Here is a 25784-nt window from a genome sequence, read left to right as displayed (position 1 = left end):
CCCGAGGAGCCCGGTGCCTTGTGCGTTTCAAGCGCCCGCGGGCGTACTGCACTGTTTTTCGGGATGAGGGTTGGGGTACGGCTTTTGGCCGCCGCGGTGCCCTTGCTCCGTCACCTGGGCGTCCACTTTGCTTAAACGCACCGTCCTTTGCCGCTCTGGGGTGTGACTACGCACCGAGCGCGGCGTCAAGACCACCAGGCTCAGGAATGGTGCAAGTGAAGATGCTCCGTGAAGGGACCTAGGGAGGGCCTTTGCCACCTGCCTCCCACGTGGTTGCTGCGTGCTCCATTTAGGGTGACTGTGGCGAGTCGATTTGCCAACTTCAGAACTGACCTGTGTCTGTTGCCCTTTTGATTAGCACAAGGAAAACTGTGATTCTTCCCCTAACATTAAGCTGTCTGGAATTTTCCCTAGATCTGAACTTGACAGCCAGCTATAAACAGGTATGAATAGAGCAAAATCGGGTTCATGTTGATTCATCAGAGAACCTTGAGGGTCCTGTTGTCACTAGCGAGGACCTGGTTCCGGACTCTGAGCAAATTTAACAGTGTACGGTCTGGGGCAGCATGCCGAGAGCAGCCACCTGCCAGTCTGACAGCAGGGTAAGAGCCCAGACGAGGGAACAAGATGGACTAAAAAGGCTCCAGAGCTGGCACCTGACCCTGCTTGGCCTTGGAAAGGGAGGAACCAATGCCTTTGGAACAGCCTTACCCTTTTTCATAGAACAGTTCACAGGTACACAATTCTAAATATTGCTGTGACCGTTTTCATGAAATTCTGTTGTGTTACACTTCGTCAAGGCTGAGCCTTAATCAAAAACACACGGTCTGGTCAAAACTTCAGAGTCGTTTTGAAAATCAAAAGGTAACAAAATGTTACGCCCTCTAAGATTCCTTATAGTTAAATTCTATCATTCTCTGATCTTTTATAGTGTAAGACCATCCCTATTCCATTGTTTACTGATCGTCAAGAAGGAGGTCGACGTGTATTGCTGGTTTGTGTCAGCTCTCATTTATCGCCTCACCACAATTAGTGGCGTATTGCCCCTGCCTTTAACTCAACAGGAGCTGGAAGGGAAGGAATCTGAACTCCTGTTTTCTAAGGCAGCCAGTTGTAGGGATGGATTTCTCTCATTTTCTGTATCAGGCCGGAGGAAAAACACTGTTCCAAAGTCTGTGCCTATCATTTAAAATAGTCAGCAAGGAGGAAAGGAGCGCTGTCTCCAGACTAGGTATGAAGGTGACACATGCTGAGGAGCAAAGTGAAGACGGGAAAACAGAGACTTGCAGCTTCTCATCAGCTGGGTCTTCCCTGGAGCTGGTTATTTTATTTAATGCTTTGTGAAACTGCCCAATTTCAAACCCATTATGAAGTCATACTAGAAAAACATTTTTAAACGGTATAGAACTTTCATCTCACACTATTCTTCCCTTGTATAGGTTTTGGTCATTAGACAATCAAATACCTTATTGCATACAAAAACTCGTTTTCTTTGGGTTAATTCAACTTACTGCAACTGATTCAGAATCCAGGAAAGGGTGTTTTCAAATACATATTCTAAGTCTTGGTAAGAAATAGTTACACAGCATTGAAGCACCAGGTCTCTGAGGAAAATAATTAGGAGTTCAGAAACAACATTTTTTATATCAGGTGTAAAAAGATACAGGCCTAGATTTATAATAGCACCATTAGGAAACAATAGGAATGTTTCAAAAACATGACAACTCTCACCATTAAAGAGACGTCAGATGGCATTCTGAGTTAAACTGTAAGAGAAAAATGATTTTGGGGTGCCTGGGTGGCTCAGTCGGTTCAGGGTCCGACTTTGGCTCAGGTCATGATCTCACGGTTTGTGAGTTCGAGCCCCGTGTCCAGCTCTGTGCTGAAAGCACGGAGCCTGGAACCTGCTTCGGATTCTGTGTCTCCCTCTCTCTCTGCCCCTCTCCTGCTTACAGTCTCTCTCTCTCTCTTTCTCTCTCTCTCTTACAAAATTAAACATTAAAAACAATTTTAAAAGAAAAACGATTTGGATGACAGTCAGCTACAGCAATTTAACTTAGTTCAACGAAGAGTGAGCTGGTGTGCTATTAATATGTCACTGTCCTAGCTGCTGATGTAAGAAATAACATTATTGATGGGAAATAGTTTTAATAGAGGAAAGTGAAGAGTAAGAACAAGAAGTTGGGAAGAATCTTATATGTAAGCAGCAGAAAAGAGAAAAACTCAAGCTGAAAAACCTTTCTTAAGAAAGGGAGTTCTATATTCAAAGTTACATTTTAATATACATGTGTAACAACTTTGATGATATAAATTTAATTAAGAGTTTGTAAAATTGTTGCATGTATTTTTAATTAAGTGTGTATTCTTGTACCTTCTAATTGTAATGTCTATCATGTGGCTATTGTATTTTGAAAATAGCAAAGCACAAAATATCATTTTTTAAAATAATGGAAATTTGGAAAGAAGTATACACAGTTTAAAAAAATAAATTGCATAACTTCATATTTTAGTAATTAAAGATTTAACAGTTGTGATTTTATGGCTAAACAAAATAAATTGAATGCATTGTGCATGAATCATGGATTCAAGCTCCTGAAAACTGTCATGAAGTCTATAAACTGGTTCTCTGTGCCTTTTCATTGGTAAATGGGCAATACCTATTCTACAATAGAAGCTGAAAAAAAAATACTATTTCTACTTTTCTTTCTCCTTTACAGATAATTTTGAATGTTTCCTTTCATTTAAACTTATAGTAGGTTTTACTTTTCAACTACAAAGCATTTTATCTCAATGGCACTTTATATATGTGCCACTAAAATATGTTTGAAATTCGTTCTATATACTTTTCCTGAGTAACAAAAACATCAAATACTTTATTTTTTTTAATTTTTTTAATGTTTATTTATTTTTGAGAGAGACAGAGCATGAGCAGGGGAGGGGCAGAGAGAAAGGTAGACACAGAATCCGAAGCAGGCTCCAGGCTCCGAGCTGTCAGCACAGAGCCCAACGTGGGGCTTGAACTCACAGACTGTGAGATCATGACCTGAGCTGAAGTTGGACACTCAACTGACTGAGCCACCCAGGCGCCCAAACTTCAAATACTTTAATGACCTGTGAGGATACTAAATCAAGAGAAGGCCTGGACGCTCTCTGACTCCAGTTAAAGAGTCTTTTGACCTAAGGTAACACATGTGACCACTCTATGCTTCATTTTCCTTTTCCCCCTATAACATATTGGACTAGATTACCCTCATGGCCTCTTCCAAAATTTGGGGATAAAATCCTTGCAAACCCTTTTTCAGACTCTCGGACTCGGGTTAAAAATAGCTCGCTATGCCTATATGATGAAGATGCGTAGAAAAGTATGAAATCCTTATTTACAGAATGACTTTGTAATTTGGTCTAAAGTCTGCATGCAGGGTATTAAAATGTGGTAACTTTATTGCCAAAGCATCAAAGACATGTAAGTCTTTAAAGTACCTCCTTTCTGATCTATGCGTTAGTTCTTCATCCCTTTATGAGAACTGATGGGCCCTTGGTGACCTTTCCAGGCCTCACCATAGGCCTCAGGGTTTATGCATTTTATTTTATTTTATTTTATTTTATTTTATTTTATTTTATTTTATTTTATTCTATTTTATTTTATTTTATTCTATTTTATTCTATTCTATTCTATTCTATTCTATTCTATTCTATTCTATTCTATTTTATTTCTGAGACAGAGAGAGACAGAACATGAGTGAGGGAGGAGCAGGGAGAGAGGGAGACACAGAATCTGAAGCAGGCTCCAGGCTCTGTGCTGGGAGCACAGAGCCCGACGTGGGGCTCGAACCCACAGACCGCGAGATCATGACCTAAGCTGAAGCCAGTCGCTCAACCGACTGAGCCACCCAGGCGCCCCAGGGTTTATGCATTTTAAACAACTTTCCCATATTGTACCCAGGCACACCTAAGTCTGAGAACACTGCTCTGAGGTGGCATTTAAGAGCAACTGAAATGGTATTTGAGATGATTACTGTTGTACAGTTACTTTTGGGAGTATAGCTTCAAGCACTGGACAGATCTGCAGTTTTAATTCTGTATTTCTTAGTCAAAAATTTACTTCACTAATGCGTGGCTTTTTCTAAACCATAAATGCCACCTGTCGAATTTGTAAAATGTGTTGCTGAATTTAATTCATCATTTTGTCTTCAAAGGGAAAAGTAAGGGGCGCCTGGGTGGCGCAGTCGGTTAAGCGTCCGGCTTCGGCCAGGTCACGATCTCGCGGTCCGTGAGTTCGAGCCCCGCGTCGGGCTCTGGGCTGATGGCTCGGAGCCTGGAGCCTGTTTCCGGTTCTGTGTCTCCGTCTCTTTCTGCCCCTCCCCCGTTCATGCTCTGTCTCTCTCTGTCCCAAAAATAAATAAACGTTGAAAAAAAAATTTTTTAAAAATAAAAACAAAGGGAAAAGTAAGAGTTGGTATTTTTTTAAAAATTGGGACAGCTTTGCAACTGATGTTCTAAAGAAATAAAATATAGTGTTGGGCCCAGAGCAAACCTTGCAGCAAACTAATGTGAGTTTATTGTATCTCCGAGTTTGAGTACTAATATTTTCTATCTTTGGCAGTCACTTTTGGACTGATACTCGTTAAGTTTTATCCTGTCTGGGCTTTATTCCATGCATTTCTAAAGGATACCAGTGCAGTTTGTTTCTGGTAGATATAGCACAAATTGAATAATGTACCTCTGATTCCAATGTACCTGTTACAAGTTAACCAGAATAGTCATGAGCCAAATCTTATTTCTCAAAGCATTTCTGTGGCACGAGAATATAGGACTGAAACCATTTGTTTCAGACCCTACTGAAAAGTGTATCTTGTTAAAAGGGATATGCCATTAAAAATGTTCTGTTCTGACAACCTAAAGTAGGTTATGTTTATGTAATCAAAGCATATGAACACAAATCCGTATTTATTAGTCAACAGGGCATTTTGTTCATGATTAGATAAAAGGTTTAGATTTTAAATTTCTGGAAAATTGCAAAGTACTAGTGAAAGGGACCACGGTGATGACTTAGCAAGCTTTCCATTCCAGATTTCTCTCTTTGAAGAGAAAGAACATTGTTCATTTTTCATTATACCCATAAAAAAACAGACATGCCATGTTAGAATGGTTTTAATCATTCAGTTAGCTAATTAACGAGAATCCGCAGAGTGAACTCAGACTTTCCAGTAAATTTTTTGATAACTGTCAAAATCCTTCTTTATAATTCCATCTAGCAAAGGCTTTAACTTCAGAATTCACCCAACACAGGGGATTTTAGCATTGAGTTCATGTTGGCTAGCCCTTTTGGATTTTGCCTTTCAGAATTTTTAAGGTCTTGTTTTCATTGTTCCCTGGTGGTGAGTTATTTATTGCTTCTTTTGGCCACTTATCAAATAGTCATTGGTAATCAGAGGATTTTACAAGATGTTTAGGATACATTTTTAATTCTCATGGATCAAGATAACAGAGTAACTTTTCTCTTTACTTCCATGCCCATTCAGTTCTTTTGGGCTTTGATCCCACCCTTGCGATTTGCTCTCATTCTGCTCATTCATCACTGTTTCCATCTTAATTTTTTTTTTCTATTCCCTTATTTTTGTTTCTAAGATAGTTAAAAGTAAATGGACTTTCTGGGTTTTATAAACATCTATTTTGTCTCTTCGTACACAAACCTAAGTATTTATCCTTCTTTTTTGTCTTTGTTACCAAAATGTATTACAAATGCATAGTAGATTTTCAGACTCTCAGAAAAGTCTCCTTTTAGGGTTTCTGTTTTCCAAATTTTAGAAATGTGTTTATCTGAGTTCAAGGCCTTGGATTTTCAATGTTCTAAGTTTATGTTTATGGGTAAAATCCTTCTGTTGTTTCTGACATTTTCTAATTAGGCATCAATTTCAAATAATGAACAACTTTTACCTCTTATAACTTAGTGAACAGTTATGTGGCTAATTTTTCAAAATAGCAATAAAAAGAAAACATGTATTGTGGCTTTAGCAACGACTATTTTCTTGGGACAGTTCTGTCTTCCTAATTATCTTTTGCCTAAGCTGACACTAACATTAATTCACATTCTCGTAAGCATACGCCCACTGATGACAGATATATATGCTGCAGTTAAAAACCTGGCATGTATAATTCATACATAAATATTTGATTGCTAAGAAAACTGATCATTATTTGTCATCTCTTTATTTTCACTCTGATCTTTCATCCATATACTTAAGTATGTCATAATACCAATCGTATAAATAAAAATTAACTTCTGGTGCTGTGAATCATTTTGAAATAATCAATTTTAATGTTCATGATGCTGGAATTTATGATGCGATGTGGTTAGATACCCTTTTTCTAAACAATATTGAGTTTCATGCAATTTGAATTTGTTTTTACAAGGTTTGTATGCTCTTTACAGTTTCTAGTTTATCCTAATGCAGACAATAAAATCAATCTCGTATTAAGTAATTAAAGGTACAAAAATAAACCGATGCCATTGACTTTGGGCAACTTAATGCTCACTCTAAATATTCTACTTTTGTTTACCTCTAACATTGTAATAATGTTTTACAGAGAAAGCCTGATTGGTATGATATGATCTTTTCACTGATGTTTTATAGACAGTGTTCTGTTTTATATAGAGAGTGTAAGTGGCTTCACCCAGCAAAGCAAATAAATTTCTTTGTATTTAAGGTATAGTTTTTAAAGTGACATATCAACAAGGATTTTTCTTTGGAGCCTAAAATTTTTTAAACCGAATTTTCAGATAGGCAGTGTCCGTTAATCCTTCAGGGGCCTATAGAAACACACAGGTGGATTCACCCATGCAAACATTTGTTTCTAGCTAACGGATGGTTTTCTCAAAATAATCTGGTGTGTGTGTGTGTGTGTGTGTGTGTGTGTGTGTGTGTGTGTCTGCACCAAAGTAGGTAGAACTTTTGTTTGAGACTAGACCCTAGAATTTAGTCTCCACTAAATTCTCAACTAAAGACTCGCAAAGGTCTTTCAATGGAAACAGCAGAGTAAACAGGAGAAAACTACTAACTTGGGAGTCCAGAGCCCTGAGTTAGGATTCTGTGCTGCTGCTCACTAGCATGAAACCTGGGATGAGATCCAGGTCTCAGTCTTTTGATCCATATAGCAGAGGGTGGGCTAGATGGTGTCGAAGTTCCCTCTCAGGTCTAAGATGATAAGATTTTAGGTACCTCGTTATTTTAAGCTGAAGTTAAATGTTGACTTGGCATTAATTTGTAATATTTTTCTTCTGATGAACTCAAGCACCCGTGCTAAATTGTAATGTTCACCCTAAATCGCTTAACCTTTAATCAACACACTTTATTATTGCTTATCCAACCAACATTTGTTGAATATTTTTTATGGGCCAGGGATGTGCAAAGCCCTAGAGTAGCAAAGATAAATGAGATGTGTTTCTTGCGCACAAGTAATGATGTTGTAGGGTAATAAGGACCACAGACGATTGAAATGCCATGGTAGTCCAAAGAAGCGACCGAGTAATCCTGCTTTGTGGAGAGCCGGGAGAGCTTAGAAAGCAGTGGCAACAAATGGGTCTCGGAAGATGTGTTTGCCAAGTGGGAGATGGGGCCGAGGGAGGTAACAAAAGGGCCTTACAGACCAATGGAAGAGCATATACAGAGGGAAGAGGGAGGCCTAGTGTTTGAGTGGAACTTCTAGGTTGATTCAATTTCCAGGGCTAAATCCTGGAGAACAAATGGTGGGGGAGGCAGGACACTGAATAGACAGAAGAACAGGCAAGGATGGTTGAAGGGGAATGAGGCAATAGGGGATTAGCAGGTTGATAACAGCACCTCTGGGCCTTCTTCCCAAGTTGAAGATTAACTCAAATCTTTTTGGAGCCTCAGATGTACTGAGATTTGCTTGTGCTACTCATAATTGTTGTCGGAATGTTAGTCCGAGCCTGGGGAGCATTTACCATGCATTAAGTCTTATTCTCCAAGTCCCAACTCCAACATCTAGTTAAGAAATACCACAAACAACTTTTTTTTGTCCTGAAAATTTATCTTTGTGCGATACTTGTAGAGCAAACATTTTTTTAAAAATTTGTTTGGCTGGGGCACCTGGGTAGCTCATTCGATTAAGCTCTTGATTTCGGCTCAGGTCACGATCTCACGGTCGTGAGATTGAGCCCCGTGTCAAGCTCCATGCTGGGCTTGGAACCTGCTTAAGATTCTCTCTCTCTCTCCCTCTCTCTGCTCCTCCCCCCACTTGCTATAAATAAGTAAGTAAGTAAGTAAATAAATAAATAAATATTTGGCTATCAGGCAAAGGAACCTATTTTCTTTTTACAAAGAATTACAGATACATTATAATGATAAGGAATGTATTCTTCACATAGAGACTATCACATTTCACCTCAAAACTCCAGATTAAGTCATTTCAGTGTATTGAAGGGACAAAATGGGATGAAGGCTTGGAAGCTACTTTTCATAGACTTTAAATTGTAGGTTGTTTGAATAATTATAAAGGTCACAAAGAATGCACTATTCATTAAATCTTATGTCTTGACTCTAATTCTTCTCCTCCCTTCCCCAACTATTATGGAGTAAGAACTGTATGTCAACTTGGAATCAGACTCTGTTTTGAGCCATTTAATTTAGACACTTATTATTTTAATGTAAGCGTTTTTACTTTGGCAGGAAGCATACAATTTTAATTAGCACTTGGAACACAGCAGAATAGGTTGATGAGGTATAAGACATGGAGAAATACGTTCATAATGGCCTGCCCGAGGACTCTGGCAGAGCCCAGAAGAGACACAGCATCCTGCTCGGTACTTCTGAGAAATCACCTCACTGGCACTTAGACTCTTGTACATTCAATCACTTCAGTGTGTTTTGAAACGTTGAAATATTGGCATTAACAGCTTTGTCATCTACACTACACGCAGAGAGAATATTAATTTCTTAAGCTTATTCGATGCAGCAACTGATGTAGAAGAAAACCGAACTCATTTTCTACGTCTGCCGAGAAATCACTTCCCAGCTTTGCCAGTTAAGCACTGACTCATCCTTTAAACCCTGGTTCTGATGCCCTCTCACAGTCTTTCCTAGTCTCCCCTTCCCCACGGCCATTCTCTTTTTCTTTATATACATAAAAAGCCCATGTGTCTAAAATGGCATGGACACGCTGTGTTCCAGTGATCTTTTCAATGCATTATTCTCTCCTATTGACTCAATGCTGTGTGTGTAGGAACTGTGTCCCCATATCTCTATTTTGGTTGCATACAATTAAAAAGCACTGCATTGTGGAATAAAAAGAACATGCACTTGATAGCTAAAGCCCTAGGTTAAATCTTGACTGCTTCTTTCTTGCTATAGGAACTTGGACAAGCTATTTAACTTCTTTGAGCTTCTTTAAATAAGGGGAGTAACGCCTGCCATGCAGGATTGTCGTGAAGATTAAATAAGATCCATCCATCACTCTAGCAGATGCATAGAGAGATCCTATCAGACGTGAGCCACTGTACTTGGTACTAAGAATATAATGATGAATAAGGCATGATCCTGCCCTGAGAACTTTATAATTTAGTGGGAGAGACAGACACGAAAACAGACGATTGAAATTTAATTCTTAAAGGATGAATAGAAATTCACTAGCACAGGGGTTCTAGGGGTTGTGGTGAAGGTAGCAAGATTGGGGGCGAAAGGGGAAACAGGCGTGTTGGGTTTGCGCCAGAGAGTGGTGCAATATAGTAGTGGCTGAGGGGTTGAGGCTGGAGACGTGAATACCATGAGGAGCCTTGCAAGCCAGGCGCCTGGCAGAGAAACTGCAAAGAACGTCTAATCAGATTTGCCTTCCAGAAAGACCTCCTTCCTTGGCAGTGTGTGGTGTGGTTTGAGATGGTCAAGGCAATTGACATGACCCCTTAAGAGGCTGTTGCCTAGCCGTGAAGATGGCCTCCACTGCAGGAATTAGAGGGGGGATAGGGAGGTGAGAGTATGTTGGGAGACATTTAGGGGCCAGAAGAGGCAGGATGTGGTCAGATGTGGTGGGAGACGGGTGGTAAGAAAGGGAGAGAAAACAAGAGAACTGATGGGGGGCGTATGGGGAAGGGAAAGCGACTCCAGTCTGGAAACTGGACTTTGAGTACCCATTTTGACTTCATCATTATGAGCTCCTATCTATTTCTGACGCTGCTGGTTTTTTATTCTTGAGCATAAACATCTATGTTAGGATGATATCAACACTGATGAATTTTGTGGCAAAGATTTATTCCAGAGTGAATTCCATTAAGGCAATTTAATTCCTTGGTCCATTATATCATATTTAAACTGTTCCCATTTTTTTCCACTTTGATTTTTATTTCACCATGAGGGTAAAATCTTACTTGTGTACATTTTACAAGGAAGTTTATTGATTTTTCACCTTCTTTTTCTTGCTCTTTGTGAAATTTGTACAGATTATAGCTTTTCCGTGATAGGTTTTCTTTTATTTCTAGTATTTTTACCATGTCAAATTTTACACATGCAAGCTTTTTTAAATTTATTTTTTAAATTTACATCCAAATTAGTTAGCATATAGTGCCACAATGATTTTAGGAGTAGATTCCTTAATGCCCCTTGCTCATTTAGCTCATCCCCCCTCCCACAACCCCTCCAGTAACCCTCTGTCTGTTCTCCATTTTAAGAGTCTCTTATGTTTTGTCCCCCTCCCTGTTTTTATATTATTTTTGCTTCCTTCCCTCATGTTCATCTGTTTTGTATCTTAAGTCCTCATACAAGTGAGGTCATATGATATTTGTCTTTCTCTGACTAATTTCGCTTAGCATAATACCCTCTAGTTCAATCCACATAGTTGCAAATGGCAAGATTTCATTCATTTTGATTGCCGAGTAATATGCCATTTTGTATGTGTGTGTGTGTGTGTGTGTGTGTGTGTGTGTGTGTGTGTGTGTATCTTCTTTATCCATTCATCCATCCATTGATGGACATTTGGGCTCTTTTCATACTTTGGCTATTGTTGATAGTGCTGCTATAAACATTGGGGTGCATGTGCCCCTTTGAAACAGCATACCTGTATCCCTTGGATGAATTACCTAGTAGTGCAATTGCTGGGTCGTAGGATAGTTCTAGTTTTAGTTTTTTGAGGAACCTCCATACTGTTTTCTAGTGTGGCTGTACCAGTTTGCATTCCCACCAGCAGTGCAAAAGAGATCCTCTTTCTCTACATTCTTGCCAACATCTGTTGTTGCCTGAGTTGTTAATGTCAGCCATTCTGACAGGTGTCAGGTGGTATCTCATTGTGGTTTTGATTTGTATTTCCCTGACGATGAGCGATGTTGAGCATCTTTTCATGTGTTGGTTGGCCATCTGGAGTCTTCTTTGGAGAAGTGTCTATCCATGTCTGTTTCCCATTTCTTCACTGGATTCTTTGTTTTTTGGGTGTTGAGTTTGATAAGTTCTTTACAGATTTTTGGATACTAACCCTTTATCTGATATATCATATGCAAGTATCTTCTCCCATTCCATCGATTGCCTTTTAGTTTTGCTAATTGTTTCCTTCGCTGTGCAGAAGGTTTTTATTTTGAGGAGGTCCCAATAGTTCATTTTTGCTCTTGTTCCCCTTGCCTCTGGAGACGTGTTGAGTAAGAAGCTGCTGCAGCCAAGGTCAAAGAGGTTTTTGCCTGCTTTCTCCTCGAGGATCTTGATGGTTTCCTGTCTTACATTTAGGTCTTTCATCCATTTTGATTTTTTGTGTATGGCGTAAGAAAGTGGTCCAGGTTCATTCTTCTGCATGTCACTGTCCAGTTTTCCCAGCACCACTTGCTGAAGAGACTGTCTTTTTTCCATTGGATATTCTTTCCTGCTTTGTCAGAGATTAGTTGGCCATACGTTTGTGGGTCCATTTTTGGGTGCTCTATTCTGTTCCATTGATGTGAGTGTCTGTTCTTGTGCCAGTACCATACTGTCTTGATGATTACAGCTTTGTAGTACAGCTTGAAGTCTGGGATTGTGATGCCTCTTGCTTTGGTTTTCTTTTTCAAGACTGCTTTGGCTATTCGGGGTCTTTTCTGGTTCCATACAAATTTTAGGATTATTTGTTCTAGCTCTGTGAAGAATGCTGGTGTTATTTTGATAGGGATTGCATTGAATATGTAGATGGCTTTGGGTAGTATCGACATTTTAACAATATTTGTTCTTCCTATCCAGGTGCATGGAATGTTTTTCCTTTTCTTTTTTACACACGTAAGCTTTTATAAAATATTTATAATTGTTCATTAATTTGTGAGCAATAATAATTTTTACCATTTGCTGGGTTTGCTCTTCTCGGCTATAGTTTACTTTTTTTTTTTTTTTTAGCAAGTCCAGTATTTTCCCGAAGTAAATTTTGCGGTTTTCAGATTTACCAACAATATGTGATTCTCAAGTAAGCTTTTTATCTATAACCAATTTTACTGTGTATCATTTTGGCCCTTGTCAGTTTCATTTTAGTGCTTAAGATCAAATTGACTCAAAATGACAGAATAGAAATGGCACGCTTCAGCCCATGGATAGCCAAGGGGAGGTATCCAGGGCACAGGATATTTCTGGACAGCTAGGGGGAGTGTGGAGAGAAACCTGGGATCAAAAATAAATTTGAGAGCCATTTTCGTCTGGGTGTTGAGGCCAAGGGAAGAGGTGATACCTCACAAGAGTGTGTGTAGACCATGAGAGAAGAGCACCCGGGAACATTAAGAGGAGCACCAACATTTGGGGAAGAAATGGCTAGAAGAGGAGAAAATGAGGGAGAGGCAGGAGGTAGGAAGAAGCCCGCAGGAGGCATTATCACGGAAGCCAGGTCAAGGAACGGAATGGTGGGTGACGATGGATGCTGCAGAGGTCATGTAGGACCCATACTGAAACGCATCCTTTGGATTTAGCAACATCATCACTGTGCTCAGTGAGAGCCATCTCAGGAGTGGAGAAAGAAATACCCAGCTGGACATATTCATCAGAGGAGTGAAAAGGAACTGAAGAACGGAGACCATTGTACAGCCATTGTTGGCTGTAAGAAGGTAAGTATGTTTATTCATTAACTAGCTTATTTATTTCCTTTTAGTAGGAGAGAGCCTTGAGCATGGTTATGCACTGATTGTTGGAGGGAGAGGATGAACGTACATGAGAATTGGAATGGGATCCCCAAAAGAGTGCGTTGGAACTGTCCTGCTGTCTGGGGGTGGGATCTGACATCAGTCTTGCTGCCTTAAAGCTCCATATCCAGTGAGGCATCAGCAGCCATGTGCCCCAGAAGACATAACCATCATAAATCAGCCCATCCAACTGGGCTCCTAGTTTGGTGTCTCCCAAATAATCCTGAATCCTGACTGGACTCGGAACTCTACCCTGAACTATTACCATTTGCTCGGCACTCACACACCTCAGTCGAGGGGATCTTAAGTATTGTCCTTAAACCCACGATACTACCACCTGCCCTGACCCTTGAAAGTTACTGCTTTGAAAATGCCCTGTCGCCACATTCTGCCCACGGCATCAGATAATGCTGCAATATCCTCGCTCGACAGTTGTGAGCTGGGCATTTTACCACATCTACTCAGATCCACCACTCACAGGGCAGATAAAACAGAAAACAACACCACTTTGCCATGACCCCGCCCGTTCCCTGCTCCTTCCGTTTGTCGTGGGACTGCACAAGTTACGGCAAAACCTGGGTTGCCTCCCACATAATGGGGCAGTTGCCAAGGCACATGCCATCTGTCCATCTAGGAGCGCCCACCTAGCCATTCATCTGTCTCTCCACTTCATAATTGTTGGGCACTTAACAGCACCAGGCACGGTGGTAAGCCGTGGCGGTTAAACCATGAAGGGACAATGTCTCTGTGCTCTCAGAGCTCATGTCCTGGCAGGTGAGCAAATCTTTGTTGCAATATTGTGTGACAGACGGGCAAGGGAAAGAACCAGTTCATCTAGGTAAGCAGCGACTGGGAGGTTGCCTTAACTTTATTTTTTTTAAATCTATAACAATTTTATGAGGTCAATTGAACATATGAAGTGTGGGCTTCTTATCCCAATGTAATTATTTCATGTGCCAGTTCACACAGTTCCAAAGGTTAACTTTATTTATGAAGGTGGATAGGTTCCAAGATGGTGATTCCCATAAAGAAAACCTGTCTCCATAGGTCATGACCAAGATCAGCTCCTGAACTTGCAGGACTCCAAAGAAAGGGCATTCTCTTTGAATATTTTTAGCTAGTATCCCCTTTCACCCTGTCCCTGTTCTCCCGTTATTGTCGATGTTAACCTTCGGGATGAAGTGCAGGACAATCCTGTTGGCTGTTCCGGAGTGAAGTGTGTTTGTTTGACCTCTGTGGAATTTAGTTGTGGGCACATGAATAAAATAAAGGTGGACTGAGGGGTCAATCTGCATCTCTCCCTGACAAGTTCTCCAAGCTTCTGCCTTTGCGTGCTTTGCCGTTTCCTGACCCCAACTGACATGCCACTGCCTCCGGGTCCGAGTACTTGGCACTCTGCATGTGGGTGGGACACTGAGGCAGGACAGCAAGGGGTTGGGGGAGCCCTGAGAAAGCCAGAGACACCCTGCTTTGGTTTCTGTGCACCAAGCTGCTATTCCCCAGTCTAAGCATGTCTGATGAGGTGCAGAAAAAAATCAGAGGTCTTGGGCACACATTTCATCCCCCAGATGGAGATGTGTAATGAACACTACAGTAAAATCATCTCTAAACCAATTTAATACGAACTTTACACTCACATTAGAACAGAGCGTTGGAGAAAGAAAAGGGGAGGAAACCCTCACTCCGTCCGGGGTTTTTCTGCACTTTCTCTCTGACACATGTCACAGTTCCTGGATCTTGCGGCCTACCAAACAATGGGTGGGGACCCATTTAATCTTTGTTTCCAGTCCCCAAAGTTCCCTGTGCACAATACTTTATATCTAATGGGTCTCGCCGTGTTTCCCTGTCTTGCCTGGAGCACAGGACTCTGGCTAGGCTGCCCCTGGAGCCCTCTGCCCAGAGGCTTCTGGGCCTATAACCATTTCTTTTTTTTTTCTAATGTTTACTTTTGAAAGAGAGAGAGCATGAGTGGGAGAGGGGCAGAGAGAGAGGGGGACAGAGGATCCTCAGTGGGCTCTCTGCGCTGACAGTCTGATGTAGGGCTCCAACTCACAAACTGTGAGATTGCGACCTGAGCCAAAGCCAGACGCTTAACCGACCGAACCGCGGAGGTGCCCCTTGTAACCATTTCTGGCACGAGTGTTTCCCTCCCTGCCTGGAATGATAGATCGTGTTCTCAGAACCCCAGATGTCATTTCCCCCTTCTTCCTCACGGGTTCCTAGGGTGGGGGGTGGGGCGGTGAACGTTAGCCAGGCAGGCCCTTATCTTCTACCCTCCACATCTGCCCCCCGAGGCAGTGAACCCACAGCTGCCCTCTGCTTCAGTCCAGCAGGGAGCTGGGAGAGAAGGAGGAACTCACCGGGAGAGGAAAGTCACCTATTAGTGTCATAACACAGCACCCTGCCCCACAGGGTAACTGCTAACAGAGAGTCTTCTCTAAATATTTAGAAAAAAGTATTTTTAACTTAAGAAAAAGTAGCGGTGAGTGAGAAAGATTTCAGGCAAGACTGAGGGAGAGTTTGCAAACTGGTGGAGAGATGGTTTGGGGAAGTGCTGTCTTGTCTCTGCTGTTCCTCCCTTCCTGTCCTCTTGTCCCTTCGTCTTGGCCGTTCTCTTCCTGAGCCATACCGTCTTTCTCTGTCCACTCCCCATCGTCTTTCTGCCACAGTCCTTCACTCTCGTCCGACACCGATCCTAGGAAAGCCATGCAGAGGCTTGACCAGGCACTCATGGGTTCCCCTACTTTGGGAATCTATTCAGGGGGCCAAACGCCACGGTTTGACTTCTCCATGGGAATCGCTTCTGTAAAATAGTCCTAATTTCTGCATGAAGTATTTTCATTGCTTTTTTTTTTCTTTACATTTAATTTTGCCTTTTGAGTATTTGTCACATTTATGTGACTCCAAAGTCAAAATCGTGTAGTTAGACACGGGGCACTCTAGTTTCCGCCTTATACCCTCCACCCTGTTTGCTTCAGCTGTCTACAGGGAATTAATTTTGCTTCTGCTTTATTCTTCCAGCGTCTCTTTTTGTGAATGTAAGAATATATATATGAAAGGTGGCATATGACTTAGCAGTTTGGACCTTGCTTTTTGTGCATAACAATTTATCTTTCTATCCACAGATAGGTAGATAGGGAACTTCATTTTTCTTTAAGGCTCAATATACAGAATCGTGGGAACATATCATAGTTTTTAAGTCCTCTATTGATGAACGTTTGGATTATTTCTAACCTGCTATGATAAATAATGGCACAATGCATAGTCTCCTGTATCTGTCACTAACTTTCTTTTAATAAAAAAGAAAAATAGGAGTAGAGGTGGGAAGGCAGGAGGAGGTGAGAGGGAGACATGAAAAGAGAGGGAAAGAGATGCTTGAGTTTTTAAAAAAAAGATAGTCCCCTGAATAAGAATATGTTTTTAAATGTTTGTTTTTGAGAGAGAGTGAAAGAGAGAGAGAGAGAAGAAGAGGGGCAGAGAGAGAGAGAGGCGGAAGATTGAAGGAGACTCTGCATGACAGCAGAGAGCCTGATGTGGGGCTCCAACTCACAAACCATGAGATCATGACCTGAGCCGAAGTCGGACGCTTAAGCAACTGAGCCACCCAGGAGCTCCAAGAATATTTTTGAAAGAAGTCCTGGATGTCCTTTAGGGAGTTAACTGACATTCCAAAGTGTTCCCTATTCCTCATGCTTTTGTGCCCCATGAGAGGACTCCAAGAAATACCCCTGTTGGTCTACAGCCATTGGCTTACTTAATGGGAGACCCTGATCTGTGTGGCCATTTAGGTTTGTCTTGGTAGGTAGGGTTGACTTGTCCACGTGAGCAGGGTAGAGTCTCAAGATACCAGGAAGCCTTCTCTCCAGCATATTCTCTTGCTTGTTCCTGATTCCTTTGACGGAGGTAAGCCTTTCATTCAGAGCCACCTGTAGGAGAGCACGTGCTGACCTCAGTGTGTAAATGGCATCTTAGGATTTGGGGGTGTCAATTCCAATGTGTGGGTTCCCCCCCCACCGCATATCAAGCAAACTTCTGACACCAGCTGGGTGTTCTACAAATCACCTCAATTCTGACGCTGTCTACCCAGAGATGGAATCAGATTCCATAGGTTAAGGACTCAGTCCCACAGGGCTGTCCCCACTTCAGATGCCAGTTGTAAGTCTGGGCTGTCACCTGTGCTTCTGGCTGACTGGCTATAAATCAGAGGTTCCCAAGACTTCCTCTTTGGGTTTGACTAAATTGCTAGGGCGGTTCACAGAGCCTAGGAAAGCAGTTTATTCACTAATCTACCAATTTATGAAAAGGCTATTAAAGGTTTCAAATCAATAGCCAGATGAAGGGATACATAGGACAAAGTCATTAACAAAGGAGCGTCTGTTCCTGTAGAGTTTGGGGCCTGGTACAGTGACACATGGAAGCCTTCTAGTTCCCCAACCTCAAAGCTCTCTGAACCCTGTCCTTTCGGGTTTTTATGGAGGCTTAGTTACATAGACATTGTTGATTAAACCATTGGCCATTCGCGACTGACTCAACCTTTAGCCCCTCTCCCCTCCCTGGAAGTCAGAGGATGGGACTGAAAGTTCCAACCCTCTAATTATATGGTCTGTTCCCCTCCCAGCCAGCTCCCATCCTTAGCTACTTTCCAAAGACACCTCGTTTACATATAAAAGGCACCTTTAATATTCCCAACCCTTAGGAAATTCCAAGGGTTTTGGGAACTCTGCCAGGAACCAGGATGAAGAACAAATACATTTTTTCTTATACAATCACAATATTGCACACCTCTAGTGGGCACTTCCTTTCGAAGACATTTTGACAGAGCAGAGGACAGAGCAAGTGTGATGATGTCTAGTCGCGGAGGACGGAGAGGGTATCTTCGGACAGAGGAAGGAGAGACTGGGAGTATATCACACATTTCCCAGGGGTTCACCGGAATGTCTCCCAAGCTTTTCAAATGTAGCACGCCTCATGCAATGATAGTATTTTCACCCCCGAAGCTGTTGCACCTTCTCGTGTGAATTCCGATCCCCTTTCCTTGGTTCACTGAAAACTAGAAACGTCAGTTATTTGTATTTACTTCTTTGCCTCACCTGTATTCACCCTGCAGACGTTCTTGTTCTGTCCCCAGCTCTTCCATCCTCTGTTGCCCTAGGACAGTTTTTCCATGGGTCTTGCTTGGATAATTTCAGCTGAGTGAAGCAGAAAGGCCTTCGGACTCTGGAGTCAGACTCCCTGGGTTTAATTCATCGCTCTGTATTCACTAGCGTTAACCCCCTGGCAACTCACTTAACCCCCCCTGTGCTTCACTTTCCCCCTGTTATTTGTGCACAACAGCATTTGTCACATTCAGTCATGGCGAGGATTAAGTGAAATCAAATGTGGAAAATGCTTGGAACAGTGCCTAGCGTGTCATAAATACCCAATAAGCTCTAGAGACATTTCAAAAGCCTCCTAACTGGTTTCACTACCTTCTCATTTCTCTTTCTCAATTTCTATCTCCAACATGCTAGGCAGATTGGCCTCTATAACATATATGAGCAAGGCACCACCCACAATTTCCAGGGAACAATTTCCAGGATGCTTTGGACCCTCGCAAGCTGGTTCTGCCCAGGGTCGTCTCCTGCCATGTCTCTGCAGGACTCTGTGCTCACCCGGTCCCAGCACCGCCGTCTGCGTTCACATCTCTGTACCTTGTGGGCTCTCTTGCTGGGATTTCCCTCTTGCTCCTTTCCTCCTTGGTAATCCACCTCTTCCTTCCAGGCACAGAGCAGATGTCATATACTCTGTAAAAATGCTTCTGACCTCTCCCTCCTCCTCTTCAAGTAATGCTGGTTGCTTCCTTGTCTATGGGCCCTGGCGCAATTTATACATCCCACCAACTTAACCCAGCTGCCCTCGAAATGTGCGTGTTCACCCCACACCACCGGTGCCCCATGAAGGAGGAAATCACCCCATCCTGTGTATCTCAGTTCTCACAGGATTTCCTCATGACCAGATCCCTGTATACCCGTTAAAGAAAGAGACAGGGGCATGTGATGACTCAGTCGGTTCAGCCTCTGACTCTTGATTTCCACTCAGGTCATGATCTCATGGTTCAAGGGATCCAGCCCCACGTTGGGCTCTGTGCTGACAGTGTGGAGCCTACTTGGGATCCTCTCTCTCTCTCTCTCTCTCTCTCCCTGTCTCTCAAAAATAAATAAATAAACTTAAAAAAGAAAGAAAGAAAGAAAAAGAGACAGGAGGCCCCAAAAGGAGTTACTTAGGCTAAGCCCAACGTCAACAAACCAAGACTTAATACCTTCCCAATTTGCAGTTTCAGCTTCTCCTGGGAATGTGATGTTTACCCAGTCAACCTGGAATTACCCGGGCAGCCCTAGTGAGGTGATCTGTATGATAGACCCCCGCCCTTCCCCCAAAAGAAGCCTGGCCGAAATAGTCCACTCTACTAAAACTTCCTTTTCTACCCCCATCTACCTATAAAAGCTTTCCATTTTGTACACTTCCTCAGAGTTCCTTTTTACTTGCTAGAGGGGATGCTGTGTGATTTGTGAATTGTTGAATAAAGCCAATTTGATCTTCAAATTCACTCAGCATTTTGCTGTCGTTGTTGTTGTTATTTTTTTTAACATGCCTTCCCTCACAGCTTCACACATTCCACTTTGCAACACTTGCCATGGTCCGTAAACGAATTGAGGGAAAGGTTCTTTACTTCGTGGATAAAAGTGGCTGGGAAAGAAAATGGGAGAAATTAATTTGGGGAAGGGCAGATTTTCAAGGGTCTAATTATCTCATTCCTGTGTTTTGTCTTTACTTCAAGAGCTTTTAGAGCAGCGCCTGGGTGGCTCAGTCAGTTAAGCATCCGACTTTGGCGCAGGTCATGATCTCACTGTTTATGAGAGTTCGAACCCCACATTGGGCTCTGTGCTGACAGCTCAGAGCCTGGAGCCTACTTCAGATTCCTTGTCTCCCTCTCTCCCTACCCCTGTCTTGCTCATGCTCTGTCTCTCTCTCTCTCTCACAAATGAATACATGTTAAAAAAAATTAAAAAAAAAATCTTTTAGCAACATTTAAAATAATGTAACTCTCAAACTCTGGGAGGGCCCTGCACCAACGATTTTCTGTCCCTTTCTTTGAGTGCTCATTTCCTTCCCCAGGAAGCAGTTAAGAGAGGACAGAATAAAAGCCCCTCAAACTACAAAAGAGATATGATATCATCCTATTGTCCTACACAGAGAAGAGGGGGGCATGCCCTGTGGTTGTCCACTCTGGTAGTCCTTGTTTTACCAACGTGGCACTGAATTCAAATCTAAACATTGCTGTTCTATGTTGGATCATCATCCTCCTTCAGGAAAAAATCTACTGAACACAACTGTGTCAGGTCGGGTTGCCCAGAAGCAGAGCCTGAGACAGGAATTGCCATGAATGTGATGTAGGGAATGAATGGAGGTATTGAGTCCTCAGGAGAGAGGGATGAGGGAAGAAAGCCTGGCAGGGGTATGGCTTCATCAGGGACTAACTTGGGGCCGATTCCCCAGGGACGCTCCGGAGCGTGAATTGCACCATAGAGCCGGTCCGCACTTGAGGCAAGAGTTGTGGTTTTCTAAAACTTGTGTCTGTGAGTCATTGTCCCCTTCTCTGAAGGGGGGATGGGAGAAACTTAATCTCCTGGATGAAGTATCTCCCTTTTTATTGAGCACCCATAGCATCCATGACACCAACAATCTTAGAGCAGAGGAGCGGGGAAAGGGGTAAGTCAGAGGTTGCGCTGAGCACTAGAAGCAAGCTCCCTGGGGTACCTTGGGGAGAGTGACGCAGGGATGGGAAAAGCATGTGCACGTGGTGCCTGTATGTGTGTGCCTGTGTCAGGGGAAGATGGCCGCAGAGTTTCCTAAAGTATATAGTACTGGGGCCCAGACAATGTTATTAGGATATTTAAGGAAACGATGAGCTCAGAAGACACAAGTAAAGCAGCAGACATTCACTTTTGATAATCCAGGGACTATTTAAAAGGCCAGAGCTATTCTATGTTTGTACCTTGACCTGGCAGCAATTGACTGAGGCTGCGTGTTACGCTTTCTGCCTCATTTGTCCACCTAACTTGGGATTTCCACCTGGTTTTGTCAAGTTTACTCCACATAAATAAGGCTATTCCAAAAGGGCAGTGGGGAGTTTCTACAGGAAGCTCTGACTTGAGCTCGGCCTTCCCTGAGAGCTAGACAAAAATGGGGTGAGTGTTGGGCTATAAAGTTCTTATTATTTGAAAAAGAAAAAAAAAGAACTATAATGTGAAGAAAGACACAAGACTTTAATAATCCCTCCCAGTAATCTCAAGCCAAATGGGCGGGACTCCTTGTGTAACGGGGAGCATTGTCCTTAGATGGCTCCAATCGTGACTCTTTGGTCCTCCTAGAGGTTCTAGAGCTGCCTAACGTCCTTAAGTAAGTTCCTTTTAAGAATGAATGGCCCTAGAAAGCTGGGGACTTGAAGACATACATGTACCAACTTTGTACTTTTATTTTATTATTATTTTTTAATTTTTTAATTTTTTAATGTTTATTTTTGAGACAGAGAAAGACAGAGCATGAATGGGGGAGGGGCAGAGAGAGAGGGAGACACAGAATCGGAAGCAGGCTCCAGGCTCTGAGCCGTCAGCCCAGAGCCCGGTGCGGGGCTCAAACTCACGGACCGCGAGATCGTGACCTGAGCCGAAGTCGGACGCTCAACCGACTGAGCCACCCAGGCGCCCCCCCAACTTTGTAATTTTATATATTTAAGGGTTTTTCAAAGACCCTAGCTTGTTAGTTGACTGGATATCTGTGGGTCCTATAGATATTTTTACAGCCATCAGAAGGGCCAGCATTATGTTTCTAAGGTGTTCTTCATCTGGTCTTCAGTGGAAATTCCTATCTCCGCAGTCACCATTTTCTAGATGCCTGAGTAAGATCTTGCGAGAGGAGGGTTACACCTGGTGAAAGGGCCTACATGAGCCAAGTGGAGTCTTTAGATCTTAAGAACTAGATATTGTATTTTTATGTGTGCATGTGTGGTTGAGGCCTATAGATTCAGAAGCTGTTTCAACAGCTCCTTAAACTAGTCTCCGACAAGTCTGTAATTAGTAGCTTGTCTCCTTTTTTCTTTTAGAAGTCTGGTGCAGAAGAAATAACGGACAGTCACTTGTAGGGGTTCAGTCATTTGGGTTCCGGCTAAAGTCATAGAAGGCTCTAATGTTAGTTAGGAAATGATCTGTTAGGCCACCCAGAACACAGTAATAATATTATTTGAAAGTATTTCCAGAAAAATATTATTTCGAGCAGAGATATATTTAACATACATATGCGTGTGCTTCTATCTATAGCGAGTTGAGTTTTACACAAATCCGATTATATGCGTGTGATAGGGTGCCTGGTGTGGTAGAACTTTTTATTTAAGAGTGAACGTTGAAAGCCATACTGGAGCTGCATCCCTTCATACAAATATAAGAGTTGAGGCATGTCTTGACTTTGGAAAATGGTATACAATACACTTTTTAAAAAAATGCTGCAAAACCCTTCTTAGTTCATAGAGGTTTGGGAGGAGAACGGATGTATCTGCGTAGGATCCTAAAAGCCCACTGGATGGGAAGAAAGGAAGTCAACAACCTCTTCAACCGGGGTTAAAATTAGGTAAACCTGCCACAGTGGACTGTGGTCATCCTCACCTGGGTACAGTGACAAAAGAGGACACTAAGTTTTCCCAAAGGGGAATGCGTCACAGAGAAAGTGGGGTCTGGCAGTGATCTGAGTTCCACACAATAACCCCAAGTCAAAAGTAAAAGCTCAATCTGGCATACTGCGAAACTGAATTCAGAACATCCACAGGTAGAAACCACTGATCTTGTGTGCTGTGACAATGAGCTGAAACATTCCATGTTGCTCTAAGGGCCACCGAAGAGTTTTAAGCAAGACAATGGCTTGGTTTTTGTATGAGAGAGCTCATTTCAGTGACCGATGTGGAGGACATATTTAAGAAAAGCAAGAATAGAGTTTGGGAGGCTGTTGACATGTTTCAGAGCAAAAGAACAGGGCCTGGGTGAACCAGTGATAAAAGGAAAAGATTCCAGCCGGAAGAGGTAAAGCTATCATGACTTGGTAATTGATTGGCTCAGGGGGACCAGTGCCTAATTTGTTTGCTATTTATGCTCTTTATTATTATTAGAAAAAGCGTGGATTGGAATAAATGGCCAATTATTCCCTTCCTGATCATTTGTTTCAGTTGTCGGTCTCTAAAAAGAAAATGATGAAGATGGGGCTTTGATTAGCTCCACTTACTTTCATAATGACTGTGGTTATCATTTCCAGTTTATTGAATGGAATCATTGTTTTAATTTGCATAAGTGGTGTTTGGATATGCAAAAATCCAATTACGTTAAAAGCTAGGTATCAATTGATGTAAGAGAACAATTATCTAGATATGGTCATGACATTAAAGGGAACAAATGTCTGACTCGAGAGTTTGCCAACATTTCCATTCAGTTAATGCTGGCTGCCAAAGATTGTTGGGAGGAAAACATAAAGAAAGTATAGATGATCTTAGCCAAGTAGTACCTCTGCAGATTAGAAGAATGAAGGGTATGTCTTTAAAAAAAAATGTTTGGGGGCGCCTGGGTGGCGCAGTCGGTTAAGCGTCCGACTTCAGCCAGGTCACGATCTCGCAGTCCGTGAGTTCGAGCCCCGCGTCAGGCTCTGGGCTGATGGCTCAGAGCCTGGAGCCTGTTTCCGATTCTGTGTCTCCCTCTCTCTCTGCCCCTCCCCCGTTCATGCTCTGTCTCTCTCTGTCCCAAAAATAAATAAACGTTGAAAAAAAAAAAAAATTTAAAAAAAAAAAAAAAAAATGTTTAAATTAGAAAACCAACAAACTTTGTTGGAAAACGACAACAATGATAATAACCTAAAATAATATAATGGTGTATATCGCAAAAATTCAAAAGCATCCTCTCCCACAGCTTCCTACTGGCCAGGACTTGGGTGGGTAACTATTGTTAATAGATAGGTGGCATTCTTCCTAGTAGAAAGTGTCCTTAAAGAGATTCTGGAGCCAAGAATATACAATGGAGAAAGAACAATCTCTTTAATAAATGGCGTTGGGAAAAGTGAACAAACACATGCAAAGGAATGAAACTAGATGTGGTCCTATACTACACACAAAAAGTCAAAGTGGCTTAAAGACATGAATTAAGTCCTGAAACCATAAAACTTAGAAGAACACACAGGTGGTAAGCTCCTTGCCATCAGTCTTGGTGACGATTTTTTGGCTCTGACTCCAAAAACAAAGGCAACGAAAGCAAAAATAAACATCCAACTAAAAAGCTTCTGCACAACAAAGGAGGTCATCAACAAAATGAAAAGGTAACCTACTGAATGGAAGAAAATATTTGCAAATATCATATATATGATAAGGGGTCAATATCCAAAATATATTTTTAAAAAAAAATCATACAATTCAATAGCAAAAACCAAACAATTCAATTGAAAAATGGGAAGAGGATCTGAATGGACATTTTTTTCAAAGAAGGCATACAGATGACCAACAGGTACATGACAAGATGCTCAACATCACTCATCATCAGGGAAATGCAAATCAAAACCATGAGATGTCACCTCACGCATGCGAAATGGCTATCAAGAAGAGAAGAGATCACAAGAGCTGTTGAGGATGTGGAGACAGGGCAGCCTTGTGCATGGCTGTGTCTATGTAAATTTGTGCAGCCATGTACTTGTGGAAAATGGTATGGAGCTTTCTCAAAGAATTAAAAATAGAACTGTGATATGTTCCAGCAATTCCACTTGTGAGTATTTATCCAAAGAAAATGAAAACACTAATTTGAAAAGATAAACTCACTTCATGTTCATGTTAGCATTATTTACAATAGCCAAGATGTGGGAACAACCTACATGTCTATCAGTGGATAAATGGATAAAAAATGGGGGGATATGCACGCACACATGCGCACACACACACACACACACACACACACACACACTGGAATATATCCAATCATAAAAAAGAATGAAATCTTGCCATTTGCAAAAACATGAACAGACCTTAAGGGCATTACACTGAGTGAAATGAGGAAGACAAAGACAAATACAGTATGATCTCATTTATAGGCAGAAATAAACAACACCAACAAAAACCCAAGCTCATAGATACAGAGAGCAGGGTGTGGTTGCTAGAGGCCGGAGTAGGGGGGTGGGAAAAAGGGGTCAAAAGGTACAGATTTCTAGTTCAGCATGGTGACTATAGTTAATAATACTGTTCATATTTGAAAATTGCTAAAAGAATAGATCTTAAAAGTCTTCATTACAAGAAAAAAATATATTGGTAACTATATATAGTGATGAATGCCAGCTAGACTTAAAACAGTTTTTAATGTGTATTGTTTTTGAGAGAGAGAGAGAGAGAGAGAGAGACAGAGCGGGAGCAGGAGTGGGACAGAGAGAGAGAGAGAGAGAGAGAGAGAATCTGAAGCAGGCACCAGGCTCGCAGTTGTCAGCACAGAGCCTGACATGGGGCTCGAACTCATGGACTGCGAGATCATGACCTGAGCCCAAGTCTGACGCTTAACCGACTCAACTACCCATGCTCCCTTTAACTAGACTTTTTGTACTCATTTCACAATAT

At 42.0% G+C, this 25784-nt stretch overlaps 1 long non-coding RNA gene across 1 annotated transcript; it reads left to right on the top strand.

Moving 5' to 3' along the window:
• Positions 1 to 12362: 12362 nt before the first annotated feature.
• On the top strand, positions 12363 to 19660 carry LOC115512787. The gene is made up of 3 exons (XR_003968484.1): positions 12363 to 12420; positions 12914 to 13048; positions 19437 to 19660. It is a non-coding gene; the product is annotated as an uncharacterized LOC115512787 (long non-coding RNA).
• Positions 19661 to 25784: the final 6124 nt, after the last annotated feature.

The sequence above is a fragment of the Lynx canadensis genome, chromosome B1 (genome assembly GCF_007474595.2).
Source record: "Lynx canadensis isolate LIC74 chromosome B1, mLynCan4.pri.v2, whole genome shotgun sequence".
NCBI classification, from domain to species: domain Eukaryota; kingdom Metazoa; phylum Chordata; class Mammalia; order Carnivora; family Felidae; genus Lynx; species Lynx canadensis.
Note: the sequence above shows the minus strand (reverse complement) of the source record. Positions and strands in the feature narration are given on the sequence as shown.